The sequence below is a fragment of the Heptranchias perlo genome, chromosome 3 (assembly GCF_035084215.1).
Source record: "Heptranchias perlo isolate sHepPer1 chromosome 3, sHepPer1.hap1, whole genome shotgun sequence".
Lineage (NCBI taxonomy): Eukaryota > Metazoa > Chordata > Chondrichthyes > Hexanchiformes > Hexanchidae > Heptranchias > Heptranchias perlo.
In genome coordinates, this window is record NC_090327.1 from 136289604 (window position 1) to 136316061 (window position 26458).

Here is a 26458-nt window from a genome sequence, read left to right on the forward strand (position 1 = left end):
CGCATCGCAAAACATGAAAAGGCATGAGTTGGCGGATTTTTAATTAATTCTTTCGATTGTTTGGTGATTATCACATGTTTTTTTTTTAAAAAGGTGGTTTGATAAGACCTGTATTAATGTAACACCTTTCAAGCCTGAACATCTCAAAGCACTTCACATAATGAATTACTTTGAAATGCATGACTGTTGTTGAGTAAGCAAACACAGCAGCCCCCTGCACCAGCAGTTCCGATGAATTACTTTGTTTTTTGTTCGTGGTATTAGCTGAGGGAAGAGTGTTGGCCAGGACAAACTTAGAATCATAGAATGGCTACAGCACAGAAGGAGGCCATTCGGCCCGTCGAGCCCGTGCCTGCTCTCTGTAAGAGCAATCCAGTTAGTCCCGCTCCCCCGCCCAATCCCCGTAGCCCTGCAGATTTTTTTTCCCTTCAAGTATTTATCCAATTCCCTTTTGAAAGCCACGATTGAATCTGCTTCCACCGCCCTTTCAGGCAGCGCATTCCAGATCATTACAATTCGCTGTGTAAAAAGGTTTTTCCTCATGTTCCTGCTGTTTTTCAAATAGTGCCACCAAACGGGTAGATAGGACCTTTGTTCAATGCCTCATCCAAAGGACAGCATCTCCGACAATACAGCACTCCCTCTGTGCTACACTGGAGTCATGATGTGGAGATGCCGGTGATGGACTGGGGTTGACAATTGTAAACAATTTTACAACACCAAGTTATAGTCCAGCAATTTTATTTTAATATAATTTTGTTTTTTTTTTGGTGATTTGTATATTCGGAGACCTTGCAGGTAACACCTGTCTGTCTGCACACTGATTGCCTTGGCAACGGGCAGTTGAAAAAACTGTCTGTGATCACCAAGCATTGTTCTGTGATTTATAAATGCGATTTCATTTCGAGGATTTCATTTCCAACAACGTTCACCTGAGGAAGGAGGAAGCCTCCGAAAGCTTGTGAATTTAAAATAAAATTGCTGGACTATAACTTGGTGTTGTAAAATTGTTTACAATCTACACTGGAGTGGCAGCCTGGTTTGTTGTAGGGCTCAAACCCATGACCTTCTGATCCAGTGGCAAGAGTGCCACTAACTGCGTGGAGGTATGCCATGATCTGCACTGTTTATGATCAAACACCAGAGTATATTTTTTGATCAATACCACTAGTGACTCTAAGGAATTGGGAAGAAATCGATCCTGCCTGATCTCTGCCCATCCCACCAGTCGTGTCTTCGGGTGGGCCTAAAGGAACTCTCGCGTAAAACAGGCCAGAACTTAATTTTAATATGTTGACGCAATACAATGGGATGCATATTGGCGCATGTGCAATTTCCCGTGATTGTTGCCAGGAAAGTGTTAGGCGCTGAGTTCTCCAGTATTAAACGCGTAATGGCGCAACAGGAAGTCAGCATTTCCAGGGGGATCTGCGGTGTTTCGAGGAGAATATCAGAAAGTGATGTTTTTCTCTACTTTTGCTCGGCAATAGTTTCAGTGCCGCCCGCTTCGATGGAGAGTAAAATCTTGTGGGGATGTAAAACCAGCGTTGAACCCATCAGCTTCCCAACGTGTGGGTTAGGTTAAAATTGCCCCTTTTTGCTTCTGCTGCTGTTTTTCTTTTCTACTTTTCTCCCTGCCGTTCGTTCCCCTTTCATTTCTTCTGTTGTTTTTCTTTTCGTTTCATGCCTCAGTTGTTATCTCTTGTTCTCTCACCGTTTCTTTTCCTCTCTCCTTCACTGTTTTCTTTTCTCTCCTGGTGCTCCGTGAGACCCCCTCGGGTTCTCACTCTTTCCTGAAGGATGAACACTCTGTTAAAGTGAGCCGGTCCCAGTAGACGCGATCCATGCCCTCCCTAATGTGACTTACTGACTTAGCTTGACCTAGATGTTAACTTCCTACGCAATAAATGGATTAGCAGCCTCTTCCAAACGCCCCAAACTAGATATCCTAAGGAACTCTGGGTGCAGTATGCCCTACCCCTGCTCCGCACCGTGTCTGCCACCCACACTGTTGAGTGCGTGCACTGCAAAGCTGAAACATGCAAACTGCTTGAGAGATCACTCTGACTTAGAGCAGCTGCAAACTGTTGGGTTTGTGTCTTTTTGATGCTAGATAAACAGGTGAAGGGGAGTTCCAGTGACTTCTGGTTTACTACTAGAAATTTCTAGATGTCACTAATAGCCATAGGGATCTCTCTGTACTATGGCGTTATTAAATAGCTTCTTACTTTCTCTCAAAAGGTTTCTATATTTTGCTAGTTACATTGATGTTAAATCTTTGGGGATGTTCCAGAAGGAGATGAGCATGGATGCTCCTGCCAGTTGAATACAGGATATTCCTTATTTAAAAATACAGGATTTGAGCAAGATAGATTGCAAGTGACTTAGAAATAGATATGTAAACAGTGAAAAGCTAAAAGATGCAACTTTTATCTATTACTGTATTAATGCTTGAAAATTTAATTCTGAAAATGTTACACTACACTAATATTCCTGTATTAAAGGAGACTTCCTTGCTGCACTGAGTATTGTACATGGTTAATTGGGTTTCTGTTTTCTATCTTCAAGTGTTTGGAAATTTGTCCAAGATATTTCCACACACTTCCTTGAATTTTTCTCATACCCTGATATTGTAATGTGCTGGGGTTGCTAGTACTTTGGAATTCATCCTATTTGCATTGCATGGCAGATTCCATTGCACCACTGGCAATGGAGAAACATCTGCATGTGAGTAAGTCTGTACAGACGTTTAAATTCATTTTCTAGCCTTGGACCTCTGCCAATAGCAGGGGAAGCAAAGCAAAAATGTCTTACATTTACCACTGGTGGGACTGCTGCCTATGGAGAAGTATCAGAAAACCACCTTCAGAGGTGCTATACTATAATGTTTAAGTGAGTTTTAACAACATTGTTAGGCTTAGTTGCCATTTAAAACTCTCTGAATATTTATTAGCATTCCTAAATGTTCATTTCTGTTTTCCCCACCCCCCTCCCTCCAATTTTCTCACTTCCTCCTCTAAAGGCACCAACTCAAGTTGGGCTTTGGTTTCACGTGTACCAGCTGTCCTCAGGTACTTCTCCTAAGTCACCATTCTTCACTTCTAATGAACTCCTTTTACATCTAGCTTCATGTTGAGGGTTGCGTGTGCTATATTAGGCAACAAGGCTTGTCCTGGATAGGCTCTCCTGTTACTGGGCTCTCTGAACAGGTTCTGTTCAAGATGGTGCTTTTCATTACTGATTCTAAATTGGGTGATGAATGAAACAATGATTGTTCTTTTTTGTATAACCTCTTCATTCCAAGCGTCAGCCTGGCTCAGCGGCAGCACTTTTTGCCGCTAAGTCAGAAGGTCATGGGTTCAAGACCCACTCCTGAACTTGAACACGTAATCTAGGCTGACATGGCAGTGCAGTACTGAGAGAGTGCTACATTGTTTGAGGTTCTAGCCTCTGGATGAGATGTTCAACTGAGGCACCGTCTGTCTGTTCAGGTGAATGGCACTATTTGAAGGAGAGCTGGGGAGTTTTCCCAATACCCCAGCCAACATTTATCACTGAACCAAAATAGATTAACAGGCCATTTATCTCATTGCTATTTGTGGGACCTTACTGTGTGCAATTTGATTCTTGGGGAGATGGAAGGTGCTATACAAATGCAAATTCTGTTTTCTTGATGTCAGTGGTTGTAATTTTGTTAATCCTTGGAGCGCTGTGTTACAATTTTGGATCTAATCCTGTTTTGAACTCTTAATTGCTGTGTTCATTCAGGGTATTTTCTCTTGTTTTATGCTGCTTTGCGTTGTGCTTGGCTGTATTACCAGGTGCTTTGGAAGGGAACAACTGCCATAGTTTAGCTTTATCTATGGATATACTTTAATTCTTGTTGGGGTTCTGTGTCGAATCTGTTTCCATTTCTAATATATGTTTGGTGGCATAAATCAGTCAATGGAATCCTTCACTACTATCCCTAGAAAGGTTAATCACGGCCAAACACATGGCACTGATTGTAAATTTCAGTTTGTAGTTGAGCCTCTATAACCTGTTCTTAACAATATCCATTTTTGCTAGACTCTCAATTTGTCCATCCCACTCCCTATGCACCATTATCTGCTTTTCTAGATTTTGCATTATTCTATACAAAAGTGCTGGAGAGAGTCCAGAACCACAGAATTGATCACCAGTAGGCAGCACCAGCTTTATACTGCCCGAATCGCACTCTTGCGGCAGACGGGAGCTGTGTGGGGGAGCACCCTCCTCCGCAGTCAGTACATTTTGAATATTTTGAGAGCACTCTAGGGTTGCCAACTCTGGAGGCGTTCTTGGAGGTTTGATCACGTGATGTTCTGGCCACATGGTGTCTGACCATGTGATGTCTGATCAATTGATATCTGATCACATGACTATTACAAATATTATTACATTTACCCTATAAAGGTTGGGTCCCCTGTACTTGAGTATCGTTGCTCGTGGTTTTGCACCAGCAACTGTTGTGCGAGAAGTTCCAAGAACCAGGAGGTCGCCTGTGAGCAGGTGAAGAGGGGAAACCGGGAAATTACAGCACAGGAGGAGACCTTTGAACCCTGGTGCTGGCGCTCCCTCCTGTGACCCCCAGACCCCTTTATATTCCTCCTTTTCAGATATTTATCCCCTTCCCTTTCATATTGAATTTTAGCCTCTACCTCAATAGCCACGTAGTGAATGATCCCACTGTCTAATAGCCCTCAGTAAAAGAACCTTCCTCCTCCCTCCGCTTAAGCCCCAAACTCCCGAGCTCCAATCCCCTCTTCTTTCTCCAGTCCCCTTCTCTCCCCGACTCTCCAATCCCCAGTCTCCATCTCTCCCTTCCCCTGATTTCAAAGCCTCTCCCCCCGATTGCAGAGACTCCCCCGAATGCTGAGACTCCTCGAATGTGGACACCCCCGATTCCCAACTGTCCAGCCCCCTCCATGCAGCCCTGGCTCTCTGTGGCGTTGAACGAGTGATGTCGCTGAGCCGGAAGCTTCTTTGAGCAGCAGCCAGTTATATCATGGAGAGGGAGGGGGGGGGGGAATGCACTGCGACAGGAAATGTCAAAATATAACAAAGCCATTCTACTTCAGTTTTTAAGTATCCTCCTGTGGGCAGAGTGTTTAGATCTCCTTGGGGTTGAGCTGGCTCCCAGATCACATGCCTCACAATAGAAGTTCAGAATCACATTAACCTTCTTTATCGGACTCAGTAATCCGACACCTATTACGGGCAGCTCTGCAGTACTCCAGGGCCCTCTTGATGATTGACCAGTCAGCCTGACTCACTAAGAGCTTGGCGGGGTAGACCAGTCACTGGGAGTTGGGATTGTTCCTAATCAGTTCCAGATACCCCTCCCAGCCGCTGCATTAAGTGGACGGGTGGTTATTGATGGATAAGCAGGAAGCTGACCAGGTGCCCTATGCTGAAAGGCAGTGTGGCTTTAGCCGGTTAAACTCCAGCAGATCCCCTATGCACACTTAAAAGTCCCTAAGCATTTGGACAGTTACATGGGGAAGATGGGTATCGAGGGATATGGGCCAAGTGCAGGCAATTGGGACTAGCTTAGTGGTATAAACTGGGCGACATGGACATGTTGGGCCGAAGGGCCTGTTTCCATGTTGTAACTTCTATGATTCTATGATTCTATACACCTGAGCTCTCTGGACTTGGATAAGTGGGGTATAAAGCAAACAGAAACTCTACCTCTGTATGGATTTCCCAGTAATTTGTTATGGAGGCTGTAAAACACGGTGATGGTATTTTGTGCATGTCAGACTCCTGGCTGATCAAAAAAAAACCTGTTTATAAAGAGATTGCTAAGTACTTTTTAAACCAGGTTTGACACTGCACTGAAATTATAATGCATGTGGTGTCAAATCCAAGTGATGTGAGATGGTCTCCCCGAGGGCGTCTCTCACAGCTGCTGCCTGGAATAAGAATTTAAAATAAAATTGCTGGACTATAACTTGGTGTTGTAAAATTGTTTACAATGGAATAAGATGGGCTCTGACTCTCGGGTTATCCACTCACTTTGGCTTTGCTACGTCATTTTACATTTTACTTTCCCTCTCAACCCCCGTTTTCGGTGAAAACATTTCCCAGTTGAAGTAAATAAATCCTGGTCTAATTTCCTTGGCCTGTGTCAACTTAAATGTCGAAGGAGCCGCTGAAGGCTCGGTTGGTAAGATTGCGATGTTGGCCGTTTCAATGATGGACCCACCTGCAACGGCGCACCCGAGCCAACAATTGGGAGGGCTCGTCCGCCTGGAAATTGTGACGGTAGCTCTCCCTCCTAATAGTAATGGGTTCCCCTGCCTGGAAACCTCGGCTGGAAGTGTAATTAGTAGGGGGGAGGGGGGGACAGGCTTCTCAGCGAGGCACCAGCTTTATAAAGGGTTACTGTTCGCTCTTAAAGGGAAGTGCTTGTTTCTGGATTTACAGATAGAAGTTCTGTTGAAGCTGCACTAGGGCCTGGGGCAATGTGTGGAGACCTGACCATTTCCAGGGAGGGGCACTGGAGGTGCTAACAGGAGGTGTGACAAAGGATGATGATGCTTTTTGGAGTGCAAGGCTACCCTCCAGTGAAAACAGTGATGCTTGGGCAGATGAGCCTCCGATCCATAGGACCTGGACGAAAATAAGGAAAAAGATTTAATGGAATCAGGGAGGAGTTCCAAAGTAAGTGTAGGTACCTTTGAGTAGTTTATTAATATAGGAGCATAGTTTGCATGCCATAAATCAAAATGATGAGTTGTAGCTCCTCGGGGAGCCAGCATCCAAGGCATCCGAACAAACTTTCCACTTTTCTATTCAAATTCACAAAAACAGCAGGGCACAATAACTACATGACACACAGTGGCATCTAAATGTTGAAGGGCCTGCACTTAACCTACAGTGTCACCAAGAGCAATGTGTACCGCACGCGGTGCCAACCGCTAACATCTGGATGTCTTGTGTTTTACTCACGACCACTGTAAGGGAATACAGGCGGGGGAGGGGTTCCACCACATTTGAAACTGCTGATCCAAAATTGAGGAGATGGCCCTTGGTGACCCAAATTGATGGCACATGTGGCCCTGAGTCTGTGAACGGAGCAGGGGGAGGGAGGGTTCAGAGGAGCGCAGCCCCCACTTTATTATCATTAGCTCCCTCTTTGCAAGAAGGCTAACAATTGGCAGCTGTTGCATTCTCCCTCTGGCCTCTTTTATTGCCTGCAGTGAATTTCCATGCCATTTACTATCTGGTAAAGAAAAAAAGAAAGACTCGCCTTTCACAAACCTCAGGGCGTCCCAAAGAGCTTTACAACCAATGAAGTACTTTTGAAGTGTAGTCACTGTTGTAATGTAGGAAACGTGGCAGCCAATGTGGGCACAGCAAGATCCCACAAACAGCAATTAAATAAATGACCCAGATCATTTGTTTTAGGTGTTGGTTGAGGGATAAATGTTGGCCAGGACACTGGGAAAACTCCCCTGCTCTTCATTGAATAATGCCGTGGGATCTTTTACGCCCCACCCGAGAGGGCAGACGGGGGCCTCGATTTAACGCCTCATCTGAAAGACAACACCCCCGACAGTGCTGCACGTATTTATAAGATCACCTCTCGGGTGCTGCCTTTCCAGGTTGAAAAGCCAGAGTCTTTCCAGCCTGCCCGGCCACACTTCCGGTGGCGCAGCAGGGCAGCTGCCCTGGTTCTCTTTCAAGTCATCTCAAATCCAGTGTAATAGTAAAACCTGGAGATAAGTGTGAGCAAATATATATTTTTAAATGTTGGCTCTCTGTCCAGCTTGCAACTAAATTAGATTCACAGTGGCTGTTGCCGTGTTTGTAATTATGTTATTTATGTAATTGAGTTGATTGGAAACCTTCAAAATTGGGGGGGGAGAAAACAGACCAATAAATAGAAAAGTAATTGTCTGCTAATGTAATTCTGATTTCTCTGTTTCTACTGGACGACTGTTCATGTGTTCACATCAGTAGATGCAGCCAAATGGTGTTAGCCTTGCTTTGACACATGAAATATGCAGAAGCAATTTGCCTTTCATATTCTGATGTGTTCAGGCTTCGTGTGAAAGTTTCTATGAATTTATTACAGCCTTTTGTTGTCTCCTCTTTGGTTCTGATGTTAAAAAAAACACATTTCCTATTATAGTAGTGTTATGTGAAAAGATAGTTCAACGCAGATCAATTAAATCGAGTTTCGCAGTTAACCATATGGATTCTTTGGGCTTTGGGCAGTTAATAGAAGAACCTTTTTTATGAAGAGAGCAGAGGTGAAACATATCCACAGATTGCTGAAAACGATGCAGTTCCAATGACATGATGGTATTTGCCCCAGCATCCTGTACCCTGACTTTTCAACCCTGTCGCCCTCCACAAATATTTTACTTCCCCCGAACGGCGATGAATTATTGCGTCCCCCTGGAGTATTTAAATTCATTTTATATCTACCCTGTTAATCTCCAATGCCTTTCCTAAATTCTGCACGGGTTCAACTGGTCTCTCGCTGTCACCGTGGAGCGAGACTGGCTGAACCCTCAGGGTAATGGCGTACGTGGCTATTTTCCCGAGGCTACGCAGGAGAGCGGGGGCGGGGGGGGCAGTGCGTCAGGAGGCCGGGAGAGGGGGAGGCAAGGAGACGGCGAGGCCAGGAGAGCCCTCCCTGTGGAATTTCAGGGCCGGGATGTTTACTCAACTCCATTTTGAAGGTAGTTTCCCTACATTACAACAGTGACAAGTTTTCAAAAGTACTTCATTGTCTGTGAAGCTCTTCGGGACGCCCTAAGGTTGCGAAAGGCGCGAGAGAAATACGAGCTCTTTCTTCTTTCTTTTATTCACAGACATGGCAGGCGTTTATTTTTGCTGGGACTTTCCTGCTCAGAATCCATAGAAAGTGACGCGTTAAAATCGCAAGGAGCAACCAATTCCTCGTTCATTTAGTTCATTGAACGGAAGCAGAATTCTATTACTCAGGAGGGAAAAGTAACAGCCAGACCTGCGGCTGGCAGAGACACTTCTGAACAATAGGGAGACTCTTTGAAACGTGACTTGTGTTCAGTTCAGGGAAAACTACAAAGAATTCCTAACAAATTTGAAAGACAAGTGGTTGGATACAGACAATCACCATTCACAATCTGGGACTTATTATTCAGGGCTGCAGCAGGGAAACTAAAGCCTAGAAATTGCTGTTGGTGTGCTATTTGGAAGTTAATTGTGGGTTGCTAAAGTTTTATAGGAGAATCCTTGCCAGCATGTTAACCGCCTGATACTGCTATTTTCAGCTGCACGTGTAAACTGTGCAATCTTCGACCCGGAAAGTGGGCTGTCCAACAAAATGATTGGATTGAATGCACTGAGCTTAAAAGCAAGGGGTTAACGCCTCAAGAATCCTGTAAATGAAGGCTGCCCGAGTGAGAGCGCCTCGGTTTGATGCTCAAACGCTGAAGGTCCTCATTTATGAAGTGTGGGAAAGGAGGGGTGTCCTGTATTAGAAGAAGGGTATCACCCTCAAAAGAGGCTGGTTCAGCAAGCCTGGGAGCAGATTGCAAACAGAGTCAGTGATGTTCGCAGGATCCAGCAATCTGCAGGCAGAACAGCCAGAAGATGGCTGACCTGAGGAAAGCTGCCAAGGTAAGGCTTGTGTTTTCTGTCCCAAGCTCCTGCCCCTAGTAGCAGGGTCTATTGCACGTGACAGTGAAACATCCATCATGCCCTGTCGGTAGTAACAAGAATCAAATAGAACAGTAACTGGAAATGGAAAAAAAACAAGAAAAACCCATGCTTCAAAATCAATCGAACTGAAGAAAGCCACGAAATTAAAAAAATTAAAAATAAAATTATACTTACCAGTTTGAGGGCAGTACAGCTTTAAAAGGTGCACGGAGGACTTCCTGTGGTTTTGCTCCTTTCTTTCTGCACGCCACAAAGTTTAACCTGTAACACATTTTTTGTCGACCATTCCTAAGCATTCATAGAACGCATAAAAAGTGTAGTCCCGCAATCACAGAAACAGGCTGCCAAAATGCTTACCATCCATGACTATAGTGCAGGACCATCCCCAGAAGCAGCTTAAGGAGGCACAAGGCCGGAAGTCCCAGCTGGCTCCCACTGATTCTCTGCAGCCAGGCAGCACAGTTAGAGAACAAATTAGAGATTAGGGGTTAGATGGTGCACACAATGCACCAGGTCTAAGGAGATGTATTATACGAAACTCAAATGACTTCACTCACACATTAGGACCTGAAATTGCGCCCCCTTTGCTCCAGTGGTGCGGGCTCAAGTAACGGCGCAGAGGGAGCAGAAAATTGGAGTTTTGATTTGTCCGCAGTCTGCCTCTGCGATGGGTTTTGTGCTGGGTCGACGCCAGGAGCAAAAGAGGCTTGCACCGCTTCATGGTGCAAGTTTCATTCTTATACACATTTGGGGCATGTCCTGTCTTCTCTGGAAATTGCACTGCTTTGCTCCACTGTAGCAAGCTCATCCAGGGGTGCCGAGCAAAGCTGGAGCACAACCACAGGAAGTGCCTCTGTGCACCTTTTTTTTATTCGTTCATGGTAAGGCCAGCATTTATTGCCTATCCCTAATTGCCCTTGAGAAGGTGGTGGTGAGCCGCATTCTTGAACCGCTGCAGTCCGTGTGGTGAAGGTTCTCCCACAGTGCTGGTAGGTAGGGAGTTCCAAGATTTTGACCCAGCGACGATGAAGGAACGGCGATATATTTCCAAGTCGGGATGGTGTGTGACTTGGAGGGGAACGTGCAGGTGGTGTTGTTCCCATGTGCCTGCTGCCCTTGTCCTTCTAGGTGGAAGAGGTCGTGGGAATGGGAGGTGCTGTCGAAGAAGCCTTGGCGAGTTGCTGCAGTGCATCCTGTGGATGGTACACACTGCAGCCACAGTGCGCCGGTGGTGAAGGGAGTGAATGTTTAGAGTGGATGCGGTGCCAATCAAGCGGGCTGCTTTGTCCTGGATGTGCTGTCTTGAGTGCTGTTGGAGCTGCACTCATCCAGGCAAGTGGAGAGCATTCCATCACACTCCTGACTTGTGCCTTGTAGATAGTGGAAAGGCTTTGGGGAGTCAGGAGGTGAGTCACTCACCGCAAAATACCCAGCCTCTGACCTGCTCTTGTAGCCACAGTATTTATGTGGCTGGTCCAGTTAAGTTTCTGGTCAATGGTGACCCCCAGGATGTTGATGGTGGGGGATTCAGCGATGGTAATGCTGTTGAATGTCAAGGGGAGGTGGTTAGACTCTCTCTTGTTGGAGATGGTCATTGCCTGGCACTTGTCTGGCATGAATGTTACTTGCCACTTATCAGCCCAAGCCTGGATGTTGTCCAAGTCTTGCTGCATGCGGGCATGGACTGCTTCATTATCTGAGGGGTTGTGAATGGAACTGAACACGGTACAATCATCAGCGAACATCTCCATTTTTGATGTTATGATGGAGGGAAGATCTTGGTAGGAGTGACCAGCGCACAGTCCTCGTGGAGATGAAGTCCTGTCTTCGCACTGAGGACACCATCCAACGTGTTGTGTGGCACCACCACCGTGCTAAATGGGATAGATCCAGAACGGATCTAGCAGGTTAAAGCTGTATTGCCCTCAAACTGGTAAGTATAATTTTATTTTTAACTTTTTTAATTTTGTGGCTTTCTTTGGTTCGATTGATTTTGAAGCATTTTTCTTGGTCTTTTTCCACTTCTAGTTACCGTTTTATTTGGTTCTTATTACTACCTACAGGTCATGATGGATGTTCCACTGTCATGTGCAATAGTCCCTGCTAGTAGGATAGGCATTCCCTTGGAAGTCTTCTTGTCCCTTGAATGGTGGAGGACAAGGAAGATTTCCAGAGGATTCACTGGAGGGATATCTGATGTCTGCCTGTACCTGATGTGGGTGGCACAGACCCATTGCCCAGGCAGAGTGTTCCACAGATCCCATTGGACCTTCTTAAATATATCACATGAGACTTGATGAAGGTTTCAGTGGTCAGGTAGCATCTGGTTACCTCAGCAGACAAGTCATCTCTAGAGGTTAAACAATTTTAAAGGGAGTGCAGGAACAGAGAGACCTGAAGGTATATGTACGCAAATCTTTGAAGGTGGCAGGACAAGTTGAGAAGGCTGTTAAAAAAGCATTTGAGATCCTGGGCTTTATTAATAGAGGCATATAGTATAAAAGCAAGGAAGTTACACTAAACCTTTATAAAACACTGGTTTGGACTCAGCTGGAGTATTGTGTTCAATTCTAGGCACCACACTTTAGGAAGGATGTCAGGGCCTTAGGGTGCAGAAGTGATTTACTAGAATGATGCCAGGGAGGAGGGATTTCAGTTATGTGGAGAGATTGGAGAAGCTGGGGTTGTTCTCCTTAGAACAGAGGTGATTAAGGGGAGATCTGATAGAGGTGTTCAAAATCATGAATGGTTTTGAGAGAGTAAATAAGGAGAAACTGTTTCCAGTGGCAGAAGGATCAATAACCAGAGGACACAGATTTAAGGTGATCGGCAAAAGAGCCAGAGGCGACATGAGGAAACATTTTTTGACGCAGCGAGTTGTAATAATTTGGAATGCACGGCCTGAAAGGGAAGTGGGAACAGATTCAATAGTAACTTTCAAAAAGGAATTAGATAAATACTTGAAGGGAAAAAAATTACAGGGCTATGGAGAAAGAGCAGGGGAATGGGACTAATTGGATAGCTCTTTCAAAGAGCCAGCACAGGCACGATGGGCTGAATGGCCTCCATCTGTGATGTACCTACTATGATACTAATGATATCAGTTGAAGAAGTGCAGAGGCCAGTATTGCAGAGGATGCTTTGGGTAACTTTTATTGTGTCTGCGTGGGAATGGAGGGTTCCTTAAAGAGCATCCCAGACATTGCATTTTGGCTAGGTGCCCAGGTACTCACATGGGTATCATTGATCATCTCCTGTACTTTTGGAAAGCCAGTTGCCTGGTGGAATTGGGCAGCCCCTGTCATTGCTGGTGTAGCTGGTCACTGGGTAATGAGACGGAGGTATTGTTCCTCCTGATTAAAGGACTAATCAGTTCTGATCCACATATTGGCAGAAAATTCTCAAATGTCCTGGCACTGTCCCCTCTGCGAGCATGGAAGGAGGTGGAGGCATAAAAAGTTTGGGTCATGGTTAACTTTACAGCCACTGACGGTGCTGTCCCTATGTTCAAGTTTGTCTGCAGGTCTTCCTCAAGCAGGTGACACAGCTCTGTATCTGCTAAACCAATAGTTTCAGCACTCTTGAGTCATTGCCAGGTAGCTGTGCCAGGGAATGTAGATGATTAGCATAGCAGCGGGTATGGACAGTGTGCCTTTGGTGTCATTTGATATCTCCAACAGCCCTTCTCTGCTTCTGTTCGTTCTCCTCTACTAAATCAAGTGATGGGAGCACTGAAAGCTGTCCCAATTGTTGTACTTTTCCTCTCAGTATAAACTATGAAACTGCAGAAGGTCCTTTCCCATTTCCAACATGAAAGAGCCTGCCTCAGCTACACCGTCCGTTTCATATGGGTGGATTTTAGCACATCAGCTTAAAAGTGCTCCAACTTGCTGACAGGTGGGAGGGAATGGGGTGAACGTCAGGAACGTTGAATTGCTGCCAGTATAATGCTTTACGCTAGGGTAAAGTGGCTCAATATATCATGACAGAGAAAAGAAGAAAAATAGGCAAGGGTCAAAGTTTCTCTGTCGTGGAAACCCAGGCATTAACATTGTCAGTGGTGATGCTTTAAGATCACAGAGGCACTGAATTGAACTTACCTTCCAAATAACAGTAAGGAATGTGACAGAATGGTTAAAGCTCTCTCTCATAGGGTTCCTCTTTTCTATAATAAGGCAGCCTATACACCTGTCATTCCTACTGAAACCAGCCTTACCTGGTTCCAGAAACGTTGAGAACTTTGGGGGCATTGTGTGTGAAGAAGCAAGACATCACTGCAGGCCACCAGTGGAAAAAAATCAGTTCCTTCAATGAGATTTAGGAATGAATCCTATAGAAAGTTAAAACTGTGCAGCCCTTTGCTGCTGTCATTGATATAATATTTTTTTTAGCTTACAAGCCAGAAATTTGTTCAAAGCCAGTTTCTCCTTTAAGTTTGAGGGGTTCTTATTTATAAGGAGGATACTTCATGGAGGTTTGTGTGATATTTTAACTTGCGATGTGAAGGCCCAGTAGGTAGAGGCACTGCCTGGTGTAGCACTAGGCTATACAGACCAGAAGGTAAGAGGTTTGATTCCTAATCTGTGGTGGGTTTGCTGATCTCAGCCGGGGTAGCAATCGGATTAGTGCGATTGGCTTGATCTTCTCTGGGTTAAAGAGGATTGAAAATCAACCTGAGTTCTTGCCCTTAATCACTATCAGGTCAGTCAGATACAGTTGTAGCACTTTTAGAAGGTCATGGTTTCAAGTCCCACTCTAGGACTTAAGCACACAATCTTGGCTGACACCTCAGTGCGATATGGAGTGAGTTCTGCATTGTCTTTTGGATGAGATGTTAAACCAAGTTCAGGGAGATATGACTGGTTCTTTCCCACTCTGATAGTTTCTGTCTTCCCCTTTCTGTCATTCTTCTCTGTTCAGCAGCAACAGCGAGAAGGCCCTTGGCTGGCGGCCAGTCCTGTAGCTGCAGATCTTGTAGGCCTGCCATTGAGCTCCTGTTTCCATCCCTGATTCCTGGCACAAAGCTCTTGTCAGGGCAAAGACACATTAATAGCTCGCTCACCGAGTTTGGGAATACAGCGCCTGTCCAGCATCAGTACGGGGGGGATTCCAGGAAAATCAGCTATTTCAGTATCAGCTTGTAGTTCTGGAGAGGAGATGAATAGTAAGTGATATTGTGACAATTAGTGCTGTTTGTCTGAAATCCTTCGCTCCTTAGAGTACTCTGTGCTGATTTTACAATTTAGTCACCATGGCCACACCAGAAAATGAATGGAAACATGTAGGATGCAAACTGGAGCTAATGATTAAAATTTGGTTTGAAGGGGTTCTCGAGGTCAAGAGTTTCATTAAATTGACTTCAAAATAAATATTGCAGTTGACATTTGTGTGAATTGTCTGGAAGCAAATTATGTTGAGCTAATTTGGATATCTGAGGGAACATCAAGCTACAATACTTTGGTTTTGCTACAACAACAACAACTTGCTTTTATATAGCGCCTTTAACGTAGTAAAACCTCCCAATGTGTTTCACAGGAGCGTAATCAGACAAAATTTGACACTGAGCCACATAAGGAGATATTAGGATAGGTGACCAAAAGCTTGGTCAAAGAGGCAGGTTTTAAGGAGCGTCTTAAAGGAGGAGAGAGAGGACGAGAGGTGGAGAGCCTAAGTAGCTGAAGGCTATGGTTGAGCTATTAAAATCGGCGATGCGCAAGAGGCAAGAATTGGAGGAGCGCAGAGATCTCAGAGGGTTGTAGGGCTGGAGGAGGTTACAGAGATAGGGAGGGGCGAGACCGGGGGTGGGATTTGAAAACAAGGATGAGACTTTTAAAACCGAGGCATTGCCGGACCGGGAGCCAATGTAGGTCAGCGAGCACAGGGGTGATGGGTGATCGGGACTTGTTATGAGTTAGGATACAGGCAGCAGAGTTTTGGATGAGCCCAAGTTTACGGAGGGGGCAAGGTGGGAGGCCGGTCAGGAGAGCATTGGAATAGTCGAGTGTAGAGGTAACAAAGGCACGGATGAGGGTTTCAGCAGCAAATGAGCGGAGACGGGCAATATTACGGAGGTGAAAATCGACGGACTTGGTGATGGAGCGGATATGGGGTCGGAACTTGATCTCAGGGTCAAACAGGATGCCAAGGTTGTGAACGGTCTGGTTCAGTCTCAGACAGTGGCCAGGGAGAGGGATGGAGTCGGAGTCTAGGGAACGGAGTTTGTGGCGGGGACTGAAGACAATGGCTTTGGTCTTCCCAAAATGGAGGAAATTTCTGCTCACACAATACTGGATGTCGGACAAGCAGCCTGACAACACAGAGGTGGTGGAGGGGTCGAGAGAGGAGGTGGTGAGGTCGAGCTGCCAGCTAAATAAACCATCCATGGTGGTTTACAACATAATAGCTGAGAAATGGCTTGGTGATGCTGGTGCATTCATTTCTATGACATTCCTCTGTCTGCTATTTTAACGCACACGTGGAATATCATATGAACATGTTAATTTACTATTATCATCAACAGTCTTTCCAGCCCAATGTGCTTGCACCATTTAGTGTCCGAATTCCAAGTTTAGAGTTTGGCTGCTTTGAAACTTTGTTGCAATAAGTATCACAGAATGCAGGTCTAACTTGCAAAATAGTCACAACTTTTTTTAATAGGAATGCTGTCGTGTACCTTTTATACATGAGCAGGAATTCACAGATGTACAACAGTGAGCCGGCAACACAATTTTCCACACAACAGAACGAATATAACTTTTCTTTTTGAAAAACGCCTAACCTCTCTCTCACCTTTTGCATCCTTGGAAACCTTCTGGGCCTGTTTACGCGATTCATTTATTCAGGCTGCAGATTTCAGTATTGGATGTTCTGTGGAAAGGCGAGGAAACGTTCTTAATTTAGTTGGGGTTGAAAAATAAGCAAGAAAAGTCTTTGCTACTTCTGATGGACTGGCACGGTGAGTAGCTGTTGCTGGACACCGATCTTCGTTTCCAGTTTAAATCAGGATAGTGGTTGGAACGAGTGAAATAAGTGAACAGAAGTGCCTTGAGTGTGAAAGAATAAACATTAGCAACACACGTTAGAAAGGAGTAAATGAATAAATGGTAACGGCTGAACCCGCAATGAATGAAATCAGTCGGAACCATGAGTCCCTGCAGGAGGGCCAAGTTGTAAAAGCGGGCCCAGGGTGCTGGAGAGGGAACCATTTAAATCTGCCAGTGTTCGCCAGTGACGGCGATGGGGATAACGCGCTATTGAATTGGTACCGTTTTACCTCATTTACATAACGGTGCTACCACTGAAGTAATATTATTACAGCATAAATAACACATGAAGTAATATTGGGCCGGAAATTGCTCTGAGTGGTGAACACACGTCGCCCGCCGCTGGTAAGTAACTAACTCACACCCACTAACTTTTCATGCTCTTCTGGGCATCGACTTGATTTCATTGAAAGCTCCAGGAAGTTCATGGGTCGATCCTGGGCCTCCCTGAGCTGTGAGAGCGGGGAAGGAGCTCCATGGCCCCCTCCACCAATCAGCTTGAAGCAAGCCTCGCTGTGAGAACCAGGAAGTGCAGTTCATTCACAAACTGCAAATTAACAACCAGGAAGTGCCAGACAAGATCAGTAAATGTACTATTAATGTAACATTAGATAGAGAAAGTGAAATAAAGAGAGGGTAAGATTAAAAGACTGAGATAAAAAAGAAAGGAAAAGTTTTTTAAAAATTAAATTTTAAAATTTTTTTTACAAAAAAATGTAAATGTCCAAAAACTATTAAAATCGGTTGTAATGAGACTCCACGTTTTTAAAAATTAATTTTTAATGCCAGAGAGGTTGTTTGGCGGTCATTAATACTTACCATGCTGTTAAAACCTAGTTTAGACCTAAAAAACACAGCATGCCTGTTTTGTGGCGAGATTTTTGATGAGGTAACAGAGAGGGTCGATGAGGGCAATGCGGTTGATGTTGAGTATGTGGACTTTCAAAAGGCATTTGATATAGTACCGCATAATAGGTTTGTCATCAAGATTGAAGCCCATGGAATAAAAGGGGCAGTGGCAGCATGGATACAGAATTGGCTAAGGGACAGGAAACAGAGAGTAGTGGTGAATGGTTGTTTTTCGGATTGGAGGGAGGTATACAGTGGTGTTCCCCAGGGGTTGGTACTAGGACCACTGCTTTTCTTGATACATATTAATGACTTGGACTTGGGTGTACAGGGCACAATTTCAAAATTTGCAGATGACACAAAACTTGGAATGTAATGAACAGTGAGGAGGATAGTGATAGACTTCAAGAGGATATAGACAGGCTGGTAGCATGGGTGGACATGTGGTAGATGAAATTTAACACACAAAAATGCAAAGTGATACATTTCGGTAGGAAGAATGAGGAGAGGCAATATAAACTAGAGGGCACAATTCTAAAAAGGAGTACAGGAACAGAGAGATCTGGGGGTATATGTACATAAATTGTTGAAGGTGGCAGGGCAGGTTGAGAAAGCGGTTAAAAAGCATACAGGATCCCGGGCTTTATAAATAGCGGCACAGAGTGCAAAAGCAAGGAAGTCATGATGAACCTTTATAAAACACTAGTTCGGCCACAACTCGAATATTGTGTCCAGCTCTGGGCACCGCACTTTAGGAAAGATGTGAAGGCCTTAGAGAGGGTGCAGAAGAGATTTACTAGAATGATTCCAGGGATGAGGGACTTTAGTTACATGGATAGACTGGAAAAGCTGGGGTTGTTCTCCTTGGAACAGAGGCGGTTGCGAGGAGATTTGATCGAGGTATTCAAAATCATGAAGGGTCTAGACAGAGTAGATAGAGAGAAACTGTTCTCATTGGCGGAAGGGTCAAGAACCAGAGGACATAGGTTTAAGGTGATTGGCAAAAGAACCAAAGGTGACATGAGGAAAAACCTTTTTACACCGCGAGTGGTTAAGATCTGGAATGCACTGCCTGAGGGGGTGGTGGAGGCAGATTCAATCATGGCCTTCAAAAGGGAACTGGATAAGTACTTGAAAGGAAAAAAAAATGCCGGGCTATGGGGTTGGTGGGGGGGCAGTGGGACTAGCTGGATTGCTCTAGCATTGAGCTGGCATGGACTCGATGGGCCGAATGGCCTCCTTCCATGCTGTAACCTTTCCATAATTCTCTGATTAGTTAGTTTCCATCTGGGCAGTGCAGTAAGTTGACGCTGGCCCTTTGAGTGGAGCTGGCGATGTCCCTTTAACGCGAAGCTTTCAGATCACCAGTGAACCAGGACGAGCAAGTTCCGGATTTCCGCGTTTGACTGCGTATGTGCGGTCACCGGAACTTGCTCTTCGATTTCGCCACTAATAACGGTGAGCGCTGTTAGGCTCACTGTTATTTTAAAAGCTATTTCTGGCCCATTGAATCACTTTATGGTTTATCATATGTTTGTGTGTGTGCTCAGCCCAGCAAGGTACCTGTGAAAGTAACATTTATTTTTTTGCATTCCCTTGTGAGCCAGGAGGAGCAAGAGTGCTCCTCAAGGCTCCACAAGGAGACCTTGGTCCTCCGCTGACCCAGGCCCCCCCCTCGCCCCCGGTCCATGATGGTCTCCTAACTCCCCCACCCATCCCCCCTCCCATCCCCCAAAACTACTTACCTGAGGGCTGTTTCTTTGGTTCTCCGGTGGCAGCCTCCTACCGCCTGAAATCCTGCTCCTGCCTGTTGGCCAGCTAGTGCTTCTCGCTGAGATTAAATGGGCGGATGAGGCCCGGGAGTTAAAATCACCCAATTCACACGTTGCAGAGGGATGTACGGTTTGCCATCTGCCTCGGCCCCCGCTGGGAGTTAAAACCGGCCGGCAGGACTTTCTGGTGTGTTTGGCCCAGTACTACGCTGGATGGTGCCTAGACATCGGGGAGCTGTGCATCACTCTGCTGCAGTATAAACCTGATTTTACATTTATATTGGAACTTGACAAAAAAAAAATGCTCTTTTACTTGTAAGAAGCTATCTTAGGGAGCTCTTGAATTGAGCTGCTGCAATGTTCTGGCCACAAATTGGTCGACTAGGTGGTTCCAGGTCAGGCACTCAATGAGAAACATAAAAGATAGAGATATTTTCTGCTCTTTTATCAGTGTGCAACTTGAAACCACGTTTGCTCCCGTGGTGAAATGTTGTCATTAATAAGATGCGTCGAGATAATCCAGTGTTGATGTGATGTAGTGTTTCCATGGGCACAGTCATCCAGCGTCTTCAAAGAATTACTATCAAAGACTCCTAGAAGCGTGAAAAATGTCATAACAAGTTATATGTTGTGAATGGTCCTCACAGATCGAGACAATGATAAGGTATTGGACCAGAATTTGCTGTCATAGTAACGGCAAGGCTAATAGCAGTCGCCGTTATTTATGGATAAATGGTACACCAACTTCAGGCGAGGAGCAGATGCGCGGCTAAATGCGAATATCCAAAAGTTGCTGTCCGAGTTGCTCTGCTCCACTGTTAACATCGTGAAACCAGCATCTCACCCTTAGCCTCCCCGTTTGTTTTTAGGAACTTGCTGTATTTTCCCATTAATTGCCCATTAACCTCGCCGCAGAAAGTTAACTTCAGTCATTACAAGCGTAAGTACCCTTTAATGACTTGATAAGTGTTAATGACTGTCAGTCAACCTCTCTGGCACCGAAAATCAACTATTGCAGTGTGGAGTCTCATTCCTTCAGGTTTTAAATTCTTTGGGGAGATTTTAAAAATGTCAAATTGTAAATTTTACATTTTTTTTCTTTTCCTTTCTGTCTCATCTTTCCCTCTCTCTTAATCCAATCGTTCTTTTCTCTCTTTCTGAAACTGATTTGACATTGAATTCACCCCCTTTAATTCACCCTCCTTCTCAGTCCTTGCGGTGTTAATTTCCCAACTCTTCAATCTGATTGGTTAAGGAGATACCCAGTTGCTTGCCCTGTTCACTCAGGTCCCAGATGCCCTGTTTCCCTCACTGCCCCGTTATCAGCTCACACTTTCAGCGACTTTGTGGGCAAAGGTTTTTTGAGCTGCAGGGCGCAGGGGCAGGCTAACGGCAGATGCCGTTAGATCTTTGACCCAGCAAATTCTGGCCTATTATCGTTTGATCCCTGTGCCTCACACAAAAAGTATTCCACTTTAGAAACAAACCACAGTCTTTACAGTCCTGTGAAAATTCCAAAGGCGGTAATATTTAACCTTTTGTGCAATACTTTAAGTGTGTACAGGTTTGTGCACAATGTCACACAATGTGATTTCTGTAATTATCAAAGTATTTAATGCCAGTTGTATTAATCATCTGTTTATTTTGGATTTTTTTTTGTGCAGGTTATTGGTGCTTTGCAGCTTGAGGTTGAGTCTTTCGGTGACTGTTGAAGACGTACAGTGAACCCCTGTAAAACTGGTGAGTTTGGTGTTTGGTTTATTGTCAAATAAGATGTGTTGAGGTAACAAAATGTTGCTTTGGTGGGTTGCATATATGTGGAACGCTCTATATCGCTATCGAGACACCTACAGAAGGAACGTGCTCGCTTACAAGAGCCAAGAACAAAAACGCTGTTCCTTTCTGTTTTGTTGCTTTGTTTTTTTTTTCCTTTAAATTCTTAAAAATCAGATGGATATAATTTCCTACAGGACATATCTGTTGCTGTAATAGAGACATATCTCAATTGAGAATATTTCTGGAATGTTCCTCATCATTCCCTGCTTTACATCCAGATTATTTTCAACGGAACATTTATTGATATTGACAAGATTGAGCTGAGAGCACCTAGTTGCCTAGCAACATTTAAGATATGCCAACATGTAATGCGTGTTATTTTTCTTAATCGCACATGACAGGACCGTAGAATGATTTTTCAGGAAATAAAGGGGTGTGACACTCATATTTTCCCCTCCTTCCCAATTTCCTCCCCTCCTCTCCTGAGGGCATCGACTGATTCAGTTCAATCGGCACCAGCTGTCCTCCCGAGTACCTGTCCAGATTGCCGAGACTTCACTTGAGATATCGGAACGCACGTGTCAGCTGCCTATTTGTGGGGGGGGTTGGGGGCAGGAGGAGGGTGTCATGGCTGAACCTGGTCCACTCCTCTCATCACATGCACGCATTTTACCAGGAGTCACTGGATAGCAGCAAGGCTGGGGACCCCTGGGTTGGGGGGGGGGGGTCCTTCCCCTAAACACCACCACCAACAACAACAACTTGCATTTATATAGCGCCTTGACCTCAGTAAAACATCCCAGGGTGCTTCACAGGAGCGATTATCAAACAGAATTTGACACCGAGCCACATATGGAGATATTAGGGCAGGCGACCAAAAGCTTGGTCAAAGGGGTGGGTTTTAAGGAGCGTCTTAAAAGGAGGAGAGTGAGGCGGAGAGGCGGAGAGGTTAAATAACTTTTTTATTTTTAACTCCTGGGGGCCGGGGTTCCCGGGCCTTCTCGCCTCCCCCTATGTGGCATGAATCAGCAGGCCCGGATCAACAGGCGAGTGCCTTTATTGCACTGTTTGTGGGCCCGGAGGAGCAGGAGTGTATCCCCCACCCCAGCCTAAGAAGCTCATCCACCGCAAACCGGCACACGCGATTAGCCGACCTCCCCCCACGATGCCTCCGAACCCCCCCCCCGCAACGATGCCTCCGACATCCCCCCCCCCCGCCCCGCGATGTGTCCGACCCCCCCCGCGATGTGTCCGTCCCCCCCACGATGTGTCTGACCCACCCTCACGATGTGTCCGACCCACCCTCACGATGTGTCCGACCCCCCCCACGATGTGTCCGATCCCCCACGATGTGTCCGACCCACCCTCACGATGTGTCCGACCCACCCTCACGATGTGTCCGACCCCCCCCGCGATGTGTCCGTCCCCCCCACGATGTGTCCGACCCCCCCCACGATGTGTCCGTCCCCCCCACGATGTGTCTGACCCACCCTCACGATGTGTCCGACCCACCCTCACGATGTGTCCGACCCCCCCCGCGATGTGTCCGTCCCCCCCACGATGTGTCCGACCCACCCTCACGATGTGTCCGACCCCCCCCCAACGATGTGTCCGACCCCCCCCCAACGATGTGTCCGACCCCCCCCCCGCGATGTGTCCGTCCCCCCCACGATGTGTCTGACCCACCCTCACGATGTGTCCGATCCCCCATCCACGATGTGTCCGACCCCCCCCCAACGATGTGTCCGACCCCCCCCCAACGATGTGTCCGACCCCCCCCCAACGATGTGTCCGACCCCCCCCCAACGATGTGTCCGACCCCCCACGATGTGTCCGACCCCCCCCCAACGATGTGTCCGATCCCCCATCCACGATGTGTCCGACCCCCCCCCCAACGATGTGTCCGACCCCCCCACGATGTGTCCGACCCCCCCCCCAACGATGTGTCCGACCCCCCCACGATGTGTCCGACCCCCCCCACACGATGTGTCCGACCCCCCCCACACGATGTGTCCGACCCCCCCCCACGATGTGTCCGACCCCCCCCCAACGATGTGTCCGACCCCCCCCACACGATGTGTCCGACCCCCCCCACACGATGTGTCCGACCCCCCCCACACGATGTGTCCGACCCCCCCATCCACAATGTGTCCGACCCCTCCCAATGATGTGTCCGACCCCCCCCACACGATGTGTCCGACCCCCCCATCCACGATGTGTCCGACCCCTCCCAATGATGTGTCCGACCCCCCCCACACGATGTGTCCGACCCCCCCATCCACGATGTGTCCGACCCCTCCCAATGATGTGTCCGACCCCCCCCACACGATGTGTCCGACACCCACCCCAATGATGTGTCCGACCCCCTCCAAACGATGTGTCCGACCCCCCCCCAACGATGTGTCCGACCCCTCCCAATGATGTGTCCGACCCCCCCCACACGATGTGTCCGACACCCACCCCAATGATGTGTCCGACCCCCTCCAAACGATGTGTCCGACCCCCCCCCCAACGATGTGTCCGACCCCTCCCAACGATGTGTCCGACCCCCCCCACGATGTTTCCGACCCCCCCCAATGATGTGTCCGACCCCTCCCAACGATGTGTCCGACCCCCCCCACCCACGATGTGTCCGACCCCCCCCCCCCCACCCACGATGTGTCCGACCCCTCCCAACGATGTGTCCGACCCCCCCCACCCAACGATGTGTCCGACCCCCCCCACCCACGATGTGTCCGACCCCACCCAACGATGTGTCCGACCCCCCCCCACCCACGATGTGTCCGACCCCACCCAACGATGTGTCCGACACCCCCCAATGATGTGTCCAACCCCCCCCCACCCCTCCACGATGTGTCCGACCCCTCCCAACGATGGATCAGCCACAATGATCGGAGAGCAGGAGTGGGTCAGACACAATGATCGGAGAGCAGGAGTGGGTCAGACAGAATGATCGGAGAGCAGGAGTGGGTCAGACAGAATGATCGGAGAGCAGGAGTGGGTCAGACACAATGATCGGAGAGCAGGAGTGGGTCAGACAGAATGATCGGAGAGCAGGAGTGGGTCAGACAGAATGATCGGAGAGCAGGAGTGGGTCAGACAGAATAATCAGAGAGCAGGAGTGGGTCAGACACAATGATCGGAGAGCAGGAGTGGGTCAGACACAATGATCGGAGAGCAGGAGTGGGTCAGACACAATGATCGGAGAGCAGGAGTGGGTCAGACACAATGATCGGAGAGCAGGAGTGGGTCAGACAGAATGATCGGAGAGCAGGAGTGGGTCAGACAGAATGATCGGAGAGCAGGAGTGGGTCAGACACAATAATCAGAGAGCAGGAGTGGGTCAGACACAATGATCGGAGAGCAGGAGTGGGTCAGACACAATGATCGGAGAGCAGGAGTGGGTCAGACACAATGATCGGAGAGCAGGAGTGGGTCAGACAGAATGATCGGAGAGCAGGAGTGGGTCAGACAGAATGATCGGAGAGCAGGAGTGGGTCAGACACAATGATCGGAGAGCAGGAGTGGGTCAGACAGAATGATCGGAGAGCAGGAGTGGGTCAGACAGAATGATCGGAGAGCAGGAGTGGGTCAGACACAATGATCGGAGAGCAGGAGTGGGTCAGACAGAATGATCGGAGAGCAGGAGTGGGTCAGACAGAATGATCGGAGAGCAGGAGTGGGTCAGACACAATAATCAGAGAGCAGGAGTGGGTCAGACACAATGATCGGAGAGCAGGAGTGGGTCAGACAGAATGATCGGAGAGCAGGAGTGGGTCAGACAGAATGATCGGAGAGCAGGAGTGGGTCAGACACAATGATCGGAGAGCAGGAGTGGGTCAGACACAATGATCGGAGAGCAGGAGTGGGTCAGACTTTCACTATGAGTCAGACCTAATAAGCAGGAATTGATCAACCTAATGAAATGGATATAATGTGTCAGTAGCTGCCCAAGAAATGCAGGACGAATTGGCCTGTTTGACAATTACACAGAGAATCAGTAAGGCGTGGGAAATGTAAGAATTCACACTGGAGAATTGGGCGTGCTCCTCCAAAGTTTCAGTTAAGGAATATTGTTGTGCAGAATGTACAGCCAGCTTTCATTTGGTCCATCCTGTACCTGACCCAGGAGTGCTTGACATTGACAACAATGGCCTTTCTGAGTAGGATCTACTAGTTTAGTGTCACTTGTGCCAAATTGAGGATATATATTCTGCTGTACATTTATGCCTACCAGAAACTTGTTTTTTTTTATAATTCGTTCATGGGATGTGGGCGTCGCTGGCGAGGCCGGCATTTATTGCCCCTCCCTAATTGCCCTTGAGAAGGTGGTGGTGAGCCGCCTTCTTGAACCACTGCAGTCCGTGTGGTGAAGGTTCTCCCACAGTGCTGTTAGGAAGGGAGTTCCAGGATTTTGACCCAGCGACGATGAAGGAACGGCGATATATTTCCAAGTTGGGATGGTGTGTGACTTGGAGGGGAACGTGCAGGTGGTGGTGTTCCCATGTACCTGCTGCTCTTGTCCTTCTCGGTGGTAGAGGTCGCGGGTTTGGGAGGTGCTGTCGAAGAAGCCTTGGAGAGTTGCTGCAGTGCATCCTGTGGATGGTACACACTGCAGCCACTGTGCGCCGGTGGTGAAGGGAGTGAATGTTTAGGGTGATGGATGGGTTGCCAATCAAGCGGGCTGCTTTGTCCTGGGTGGTGTCGAGCTTCTTGAGTGTTGTTGGAGCTGCAATCATCCAGGCAAGTGGAGAGTATTCCATCACACTCCTAACTTGTGCCTTGTAGATGGTGGAAAGGCTTTGGGGAATCAGGAGGTGAGTCACTCGCCACAGAATACCCAGCCTCTGACCTGCTCTTGTAGCCACAGTATTTATATGGCTGGTCCAGTTAAGTTTCTGGTCAATGGTGACCCTCAGGATGTTGATGGTGGGGGATTCGGCGATGGTAATGCCGTTGAATGTCAAGGGGAGGTGGTTAGACTCTCTCTTGTTGGAGATGGTCATTGCCTGGCACTTGTCTGGCACGAATGTTACTTGCCACTTATGAGCCCAAGCCTGGATGTTGTCCAGGTCTTGCTGCATGCGGGCTCGGACTGCTTCATTATTTGAGGGGTTGCGAATGGAACTGAACACTGTGCAATCATCAGCGAACATCCCCATTTCTGACCTTATGATGGAGGGAAGGTCATTGATGAAGCATCTGAAGATGGTTGGGCCTAGGACACTGTCCTGAGGAACTCCTGCAGCAATGCCCTGGGGCTGAGATGATTGGCCTCCAACAACCACTACCATCTTCCTTTGTGCTAGGTATGACTCCAGCCACTGGAGAGTTTTC

At 47.2% G+C, this 26458-nt stretch overlaps 1 protein-coding gene across 2 annotated transcripts in view; it reads left to right on the forward strand.

Annotated features, from left to right (window-relative positions):
* The window catches only part of LOC137320253 (neurocalcin-delta), a 357975-nt gene that overhangs the window by 187283 nt on the left and 144234 nt on the right, over positions 1–26458 (forward strand). For both annotated transcript variants that reach the window (XM_067982028.1, XM_067982030.1), the window contains one exon: positions 21010–21085. The gene's annotated coding sequence lies outside the window, so the exon portion shown is untranslated. The remainder of the gene's footprint in view (positions 1–21009; positions 21086–26458) is intronic.